We start from the raw sequence: 6,000 nt of genomic DNA, 5'->3' as shown, positions 1-6,000 counted from the left end.
GAGTGTTGAAAGTCTCCCTCTATTAGTAGAGAAACATTATCCAGAACACTTCCTCCTAAACAGTGCCAAAGCATATGTAATTCAAACTTAGCCAAGAGTTCAAAGCCCAGTTTGAGGAAACTCTGACAGGATTTTTAGTAGGAATGAAAATGTGTGATCTGTGTTAAGTTTCAGAGACACATTTCACAACACAGGGGACTCAGTTGTTCCCCTCAAATGAACTGATTCAACAATCTCACACTTCCTTCCTAAGCTTCAGTCCAAGGACCTGCAACTTGGCTTTGAAGAACAGGATTGCCATCTTGTATAGTTGGTAAGCCATTTGGAAGTGTGAGTTCCAAGCTTGGCCATGAATTATCTGTATGCCCAGGAGCATTTTGCACCTCTGGGTCTCAGCACTCTTGTGTGAAGGTTGATTAAATGCTGTTCTCCAAAGTGCAGTGTTCATACCACTGAGGGCACAAAAGCTAGCCTGTCAGGACAGGGTTGGAATTTTAATTTGTGATGGTCATTTGGTTATTTTAGTACAACCAAAAATCAAAGTATCTCATCTGCTTTGAGATTTCACAGATTTTATTGCTTTGGATGAGATTACAGTAGATATTTAAATTGTCGTCAACTTACATATTAGGCAACTTACAGGGAGAAAGACTAATAATATTATAAGCTTATACATAAATAAATGTAAAATTCTTAGAGATGAGGAAGAAAATGGAGAACACTGGACCAGAAGAGTGATTTCTGCTTGAAAAGTGTTATGAAAAGTGTTTTTGCCCCTTAAAAGACAAGAAAATTAACAACGAAATGAGTAAATATCTTCTACATTAATAAAAACACTAATAATAATAGCAACTCTACAACAACCCTGCAAGGAAGGAACTGGTATACTCCTTATTTAATAAATAAATGGTAGTTAAGAAAAACTGAATAATTGTGTGGCCAGGAAGTAAACAACTAACATGTAGTAGTGCCAAGCAGGCTCCTGATAACTGCGAAGCCCGTGGCATTCCACAGTCTGTGGCACAAGATGGCAGATGAGAAATGTACAGGCAGGACTCAAACTGGCAACTGGGATCCTCCATTTTCTGCTTGTGAGATGCTGAGCATGTTGCCGAACATGTGCCTTTTTTCCACATTTATAAAATAGGGTTAATAATAATAAAATGAAGAGATGTTAGTCAAAGTGCAGAAAGTTTCAATTATGGAAGATGAATAGGCTCTGGAGATACAATGAATAGCATGGTGACTATAGTTAATAATACTGGGTTGGATAGTTGAAATTTCCTGAGAGTAGTTCATAAGTCTTTTTAACCCATGTTTCAAAACAGTAACTATATAAAGTGATGGATATATTAATTATCTTGGTTGTGGTAATCATTTCACAATGTATATTGTGAAACATATACAAAACATTACATTGCAAACTCTAAAAAAAAAAAGCCAATGTCTGGGGACTTTTCCAGTATGAAAATAAAAAATCAAATAATATATACATAAATACATAAATTTCATCTAAACAATATATATTTATATAAAATGAATAAGAATATTCATAAATATAAAATATAAATTAAGATATAAAAATATAAAATAAGACATCCATGGTGAGCATTTAGCATGTCTTTATGCATAATAAGCTGTTAATGTTCGGCCATGGCGGCTGCTGTCGTGGTGCTCTGTTTATCACTGAACTCCCAAACAACACTCTTGGTAGGAACAGTGCAGGGCTGTGCCCTTTATAGAAGACTTTCTTATACATATTTTTATTTCTATTGAAAACCTCCTCCTATGTTTTAAGCATCCAGGTTTGTGTGTCTCATTTCCTGCTGCAACACTTTGTGTTTCAAGTTGTTCTTTGAATCTTAAAATGCCTCGAAAGCTTCAAACTTCATGTTTCTTTGGCTTGCTATTTCTGTCTTTTTCTCCCTCTTTCCCATGTGCCGCAGAATTCTGAAAGATGATACCATGAGGAGTAATAGCTGTCATGCATTGTGTGCCAGCTCTGTCCTGGTGCCTAATGTAAGTTATCTGAAACCACTTTCACAATGACACTTGATGTGGTTTACATCACCACTTACAGGTAAGGAATTTATTGTGTAAAGAGGTTAAGAGACTGGACGACTCTTACAGATGAAATGTGACTGGGCTAGGATTCATACCCATTCCCGCATGGCTCCACCCTGCAGAGCTGCAATCAGCACAGCACATGGCCCACTTATGATTCACTAGGACTTCAAATTCTGGTGATTTTAGACTTTCCAAAGATTTACTCAAGGGCTGTCAAGTCTGTTTGCAGATGATTCTTGCAATTCTTCTGTCTTTTTACCGAAGATAGCTTTAGTTTGAGGCTCTAGGAGCACTCCTTCTAACTTGAAACATACATCTGGCAAAGCATTCTTCTAGGACATCATCTGGGCAGAAGAAGATGTTTCATATTTGGTTTGCTTCAAAGTACTGTTCTTTTTTTTTTTTTTTAAGATTTTATTTATTTATGAGAGACACAGAGAGAGAGAGGCAGAGACACAGGCAGAGGGAGAAGCAGGCTTCATGCAGGGAGCCCGACGTAGGACTCGATCCCGGGTCTCCAGGATCAGGCCCTGGGCTGAAGGCGGTGCTAAACTGCTGAGCCACCCGGGCTGCCCCAAAGTACTGTTCTTATTTCAGATAAACACATACTCCTTTTGGCTAGCTGAATTTTTTTTTTTTCTAATTGGGATTTAATGATGGATCTGTTGTTGTTGGGTTATATATTAGGTTTCTGTGATGATCCTAAATTGGACCTCCAAGTCGCCGAGCCTTATTCCACACTACCATATTCAGTCAAACCCTCAGATTTTAGAGGTGAATGCACTACAATAGGGACCAAGACTCCCAGTACTCCTTACAATTAGAAGGCTGTCAAAGAAACCTGCACTGTTCGGGTAACAATAAACCCTGCAACCAAATATTCTACCTGATTTTTTTTTTTTTTCTTCAGTGAAGAAAGCTTCCAGGAAGAGAATTCTGAATTATATTTCTGTTTCTATTATGGTTCTGTTGGTGATTAAGGCTTCCTAGCTTGCAAAAACATATTATTCAGGCCAAAGGCACTGATGACAATTTCAACTTACATTGGCTGCTAATTTGAAAGGTTTTCCTCCTCCAGAGTTTTGACCTTGAAAGATCAATTGTCATTATAATTAACACATGGGAGCTATTACGTCTTACAGTAAAGGAACTACCAACTAAGCAGCATCCATCCAAAAGCTTAGCACCTTTTATATTTCTTTTACTGTTGTGAACTTCTCCCTGGAACCTCATTTATATGTGAACATCCAGTGATATTTGCAGTGGGAAAACAGTGATATAATAGAATTTCAATTGAAATACATGTACAGGGAGGGATTTGGGGACATTATCCCTTATGTGCCTAGTGGTGTTTTGAATTCTTTGTGTGGACTTAGTATGTGATATTGTTTAGTCCTCACATTTACTTTATTTTTATTTATATCTATCTGCATCTATCTCTTTACGGAACCATCAAACCCTTCTATCTGTACACAGGCCCAGAGCGAAACTTGAGATAAGGTTTAACACATACAAATGCTATCCTTACTGGGTGTGAAACATTTGTGTGATTTTATTCTTATCTTCTCTTGTAAAGATTCTTCTTGTATGTTTTTAATTAAAACTACATAATTTTCAAAGTTCTTATTCTTAAAATAAATAATAATATGGGGTCTTCAGAAGCAGCCTCTGACAACATTTAGGATACAGAAAGTACTATTGGAAACAACAGCTATGGACTAGACAGGGGAGGCAGAACTAAGTAGTAAATTGTGATACAGACCAAGCTTCAGCAGACCCTTGAGAAGGTGTGGAAATGGCACATCCAAGTTGTCTCACTTAGGCCTAAAATGACCGGTCCTTTTTATCCCTGCCACAGTCGGATATGGTCCACCCCAAGAAGCTACTGATCTTGAGCAAGGTGGCTTGCCACAGCTGATGTCATCCTTGGCATTCCTGACAGCTGAGGCAACAAGTCTTTCCTTATAGGGACATCTGGGTAAAACCAGGGCCTGCTTTATGGGTATATCATTTTTTCAGTCACTCAGGGTCCCTCAGGGGCCTTTATTTGGGTCAATGCTCTGCTGTTGCTGTCTGAAAATTCTTGGTAACTGAAAAATGGATCCCCGCATTTTGTGCCCTGGGCCTCATAAGGTAGGTAACAGATCCCAGGTGACACATCTCTATGTCCACTTCAGTTCCTACTCCATGAGAGGCTGTTGTAACCTGAGGGTGGCCCATCCACCAAAGACAAGCTTTTGGGGTTAAATGGTGTTAGTGGATGCTACCCCACAGATGTGCTGATGCAGAATAAAAATTTAAAGATCCTCTGAAATATAATAAAATTTCCACACAATTTAACCAGTTAGGTCTAAGTAAATGTAACTAGAGGTCATTTGTTCACTGAAATTAGGTAACTGAGTCGAAAATAAAGTATAATAGATTTTTTCCTTTTGCAACTTTTTAAATATATTTTATTATGATGGTGAGTGTTGAGTAGATTCAGTGCTGATGTGTTTTATCATTCTTTTCTATCTCCTTTTTTCTCTTAGCTTGTGAGTAACGAATGCAAAAATGGAATAGATTACTAGGACTGAAAGTCCTCCAACTGCAGCCTTTTATTTACAAGTAAAGAAAATGAGATCCTACAAGGACATTGCCCAAGGTCACACAGCTACTCAGGGCCAACTCATGAACTAGAACTCAATTCTCTTGACTTTAAATAAGATTTTTTTTTCATTATATTTGAGCTGTAATTTCTTCTCTATGTTACATCACCAGTGATCTTGACATTAATTCTCTGATGAAAGGCATTTCAGTCCATGCTTAATTTCTCAGTAGCTTGGAAATTTTCTAATAAATCAAGTCTAAATTAAAATCTGTATACTAAAAGTGGGACAGCAGATTTATGAGGTGACTCTCCAAGCTGCAAATGCTGTCATTTTCTCTATTGAGGTAGTTGTCAGTTGCTGCACCTGGAAGGTTTCATTCCAAATGGTTGCAGTGAATTCACTTCAAGATGCTACCTGTTCCTCTTTGTATGAGCGGAGAGTTGTCAAAACAGGAAGTCCGATTATAATGGGGCCACAGATTCAGCCTGAGGCTGTATTTGCACATCTGGTAACTTTGAATATAGCATCCCCAGAGATGAGAACCTTCATAAAAATGTACAGGGCAGAAACTGTGATTTTGCCTTCAGAGACAAAACGTGTTGATGGAAAGTTGATGGTTTGAAACAAAGCCAACCTGCAAAATTACACCAAATATCATTGCTATTGAGGTTGGTTGGAAAATGAAGTATTCAGGCCAATGATTCTTTCCTAGAAGCTAAAATAAATCTGAAGCAATGGATACAAGTCAGACATGGTCATAGAGCCTCGGATAGCTAATAAGAAGTCACAACAAACTCTGTCTCTAGCATTTCAAATTACCAGCAATCTCAGGTGACATTGATGTACCACTTTCCTGGTGTCTTAGACTTATTTTACCTATGTATTTTTGCCTTGGATCCTCCTGAAGCTTTACATCTTTGCCTCTATATTCAACTAGGAAATGAGAAAGAGAGATGGGGGAGCAGACAGAGAGAAATAAAACTAACTCCTGTCTCTGAGTAGCATTCTTTCAAAATAACAAAGAATCACCTTGATAAATTAGAGTGGTCATTTGCTTGTGTCTTTACCATTCTTGTACTTTTGGGAATGCATGCCCCTCAATTTTAGCCAATATGTTTAAGGTAGTTTAAACTACTTCCAGAAGTGAGGCCCCATTGACCAGAAGCACATCATCTGGCCATGCTTCTGGCCACACTGATTGGCTCAGACATTAGTTCATAACTAGCTTAGAGCCTCTGATATGTTGTGGCTTCTACAGTGAAGTAGTTCTCACCTCTCTTCTGCTCCTGATGGTGAAAAGACACACGACTTAGAGCCATTTTTCCACCACTAGAAGAGCTTG

This window comes from Canis lupus, chromosome 2 (genome assembly GCF_048164855.1).
Source record: "Canis lupus baileyi chromosome 2, mCanLup2.hap1, whole genome shotgun sequence".
In the NCBI taxonomy this organism is placed as follows: domain Eukaryota; kingdom Metazoa; phylum Chordata; class Mammalia; order Carnivora; family Canidae; genus Canis; species Canis lupus.
Note: the sequence above shows the minus strand (reverse complement) of the source record.